Raw genomic sequence first — 3357 nt, 5'->3', positions numbered from 1 at the left:
CACTCACCTCAGCCTCCCAAAGGCGTGGGATTACAGGCTGAGCCACTGAGCCCAGCTGCCCGGCCATTCTTAATGATAAAAGCTCTCGTGTTACTTAGACCTCCTGGAGAGCTTAAGGCTTGAAAATATTGAAAAAAAAATATATGTTTATGACAAGGCTTCTTTAGAAAATGCAACTGTGGTTTAGTCTATTAGAAAATTCTAGTAACATAAGACCACAAATGTAAGTCAAGAGAAAAATTCATCATCTCAATAGACTTACTAGTAATTGGGTGAAATTCTATTCTAGATTAAAAAAAAAAACCACAAAATGAAAGCATAATTCCTTAATATGGTAAAAACTCCCAAATCAATAGTCAGTGGTGTGAACAGAATCCTGTAAAAGGCAGATACATGATGAACCAAGAGCAATCACACCCAGCTTGCAACTATTTTTTAAAATTAACTTCTTTTTAGAACAGTTTTAGATTTACAGAATGATTGTGGAGATAGTATAGAGTTCCTGTATACCCCACACCTGGTTTTCTCTATTGTTATTTTGAGTCCAGGTCTCACTCCTAACACCAGGATTCATCAGAAAAAACAAGCTCCTGGCTTTTTTTTTAATTTTTAAATTTTTTTGAGTCAGTGTCTCACTCTGCCACCCAGTCTGGAGTGCAGCATCACGGCTCACCGCAGCCTCGACCACCTGGGCTCAGGTGACCCTTCCGCCTCAGTAGATGGGACTGCCAAGTAGGTGGGACTCCAGGCGTGCACCATCACTCCTGGCCAATGTTGTTATTTTTTGTAGAGATAAGGTCTCGCTATATTGCCCAAACTGGTTTTGAACCCCTGGGCTCAAGCGATCCTCCCGCTTCGGCCTCTCAAAGTGCTGGGATTAAAGGCATGAGCCACCGTGTCTGGCCTTCTCTATTTTTGTAATATCTTACAGTGGTATGGTACACGTCACAACTAATAAGCCAATATAGAACATTATTAATCATTTTCCACTTAGGTTATTCATCTGAAGGAAAGATTATGGGTGAGTTTTCAAAGAAATTCAAATCTCCACCAAAAAAATCAAATAACTGATTTCACTATTAACGGGGACAACAGTGCTCCACAGGGATGTCGCCTAGGCTGGGGCGTAGACCTGGGACTTCGAAGCAGACTCCTCTCTACAGGTTGTCTCAACCCAAGGCAGTGATGATGATTCATAAAAAAGGGCCCCAGGGCCAGGGTCCGTGGCTCAGCCTGTAATCCTGCACCTTGGGAGGCTGAGGTGAGTGGATTGCCTGAACCTGTGGGTTGAAGACCAGCCCGGGCAACTTGGCGAGACCTCATCTCTACAATAAATAAATAAATCAGCCAGGTGTGGTAGCGTGCACCTGTAGTTCCGGCTACTTGGAAGGCTGAGGTGGAAAGATCGCCAGAGCCCAGCAGGTCAACGCTGGGGTGGCTGTGAGTGTGCCACTGCACTCCAGCCTGGGCAATGGAGTGAAACTCCAACTCAAAATAAATAAATGGGCGCCAGGGCCAGGTGTGACGGTTCACACCTGTAATCCTAGCACTTTGGGAGGCTGAGGCAAGAGGATTGCCTAAGCCCCGGCGTTTGAGACCAGCCTGGGCAAATTGGCAAGACCTCGTCTCTACAATAAGTTAAAAAATTAGCCAGGTGTGGTGGTGCACACCTGTAATTCCAGCTACTTAGAAGGCTGAGGTGGAAGAATCGCCTGAGTCTAGTAGGTCCAGGCTCTGGTGGCCATGAGTGTGCCACCGCACTCCAGCCTGGACAACAGAGGGAGACTCTAACTCAAAAAAAAAAAGGCAGCAGAAGCCAGTTCCCTCCCTTTCACCAAGTACTTAACACCCACCGAGTGTCAGTCGCGTGATTTCCCTCCTGTGCCAGGCACTGTGGAGCACACAAGGGTGTCTGTGGCATCTGCTGACTGTTGTGAAACAGGCAAATGGCCCAGCTTTAAAGAGATCAGCAGCCATTGCTACTTCTAACTGGGATGAGTACATTGTACAAATGCACTTGAACTCTCAGTGATCCAGAATACAGCCTGATCAGGCAGCCCTAACAGGCCTCAGTTTCATACCCCCATGGGGCCTCCCTCTACCTTCCATGAGTCAAGATGGTCCCTGCAAGGACATAAGATGGAGTTGATATACCCAGTGCACAGCCATTTTAACATTGCTTAGCTTTGTCGTGTTTCTCTAGCAGTTCACTTTACCCTCTAATCACTAGCCAAGGATAGGACCAGTTTCTCAGAGGTAGCTATTGGTGAGACCTCATCTCTACAATAAATCAAAAAATTAGCCAGGCGTGGTAGCGCACGCCTGTAGTTCCAGCTACTTGGAAGGCTGAGGCGGAAGGATCACAGGAGCCCAGCAGGTCGAGGCTATGGTGGCCCCGCCACTGCATTCCAGTCTGGGCGACAGAGTGAGACTCCAATTCAAAAAAAAAAAAAAAAGACAATCGTTTTACACTCTGCCCTCCCCCATCTTGTTTTGTACTAATTAGCTTTTTATATTCCAAGCATAAGAAACAAGTTAACCTAATCAGTCTCTTCATGACACAGACTCCAACATGGCAACAGTGATGTGACTGGTCCACCCCCATCTGCCTGCCATCTATCACGTGATGTCATTACCTATGCTTACCTGTCCCCTTCATGATATCGTGGAACAGACCACCACCCAGTCACCTTAACAACCTGTCCCCATCAAAGAGGTTTAAAAGCATTCGACTTCAAACTCTGGTGTGTTCATGTGGCTCTTTGAGCTATGGTCACCAAGTTTCCTAGCTTTGGCCCCCTCCTCTACCTTGGGGAGGTGAATCTCTCTGTGTGGGTGTCTCTCTCTTTCCTTAATTTAATTGCTAAATAAACTATATTTTCAGCCAGGTGCAGTGGCTCATGCCTGTAATCCCAGCACTTTGGTAGGCAGAGGCAAGAGGATTCCCGAGCCCAGGAGTTCAAGATCAGCCTGGGCAACTTGGTGAGACCTTGTCTCTACAATAAATCAAAAAATTAGGCGGGCGTGGTGGCATGCACCTATAGTTCCAGTCACTTGGAAGGATGAGGTGGAAGGATCGCCTGAGCCCAGCAGGTTGAGGCTGCAGGGGCCATGAGTGTGCCACTGCACTCTGGCCTGGGTGACAGAGTGAGACTCCTACTAAAAAAAAAATTAGTAAATAAAAATAAACTGTATTTTCCCATCTGATTTCTGTGCAATTCTTTGCATCTTTCGAGTGGCACCAGATCGCAAACTTGGCCATTGTTTTGTTAAACCATGTGTTCTTTGAGCTATGGCTGCCATGTTTTCTAGCTTTGGCCCCTACTGGGATTTTTTTTTTTTTTTTTTTTTTTTTTT

Source organism: Carlito syrichta, unplaced genomic scaffold, assembly GCF_000164805.1.
Source record: "Carlito syrichta isolate Samal-C Ts95f unplaced genomic scaffold, Tarsius_syrichta-2.0.1 Scaffold306981, whole genome shotgun sequence".
Classification (NCBI taxonomy): Eukaryota; Metazoa; Chordata; class Mammalia; order Primates; family Tarsiidae; genus Carlito; species Carlito syrichta.
Note: the sequence above shows the minus strand (reverse complement) of the source record.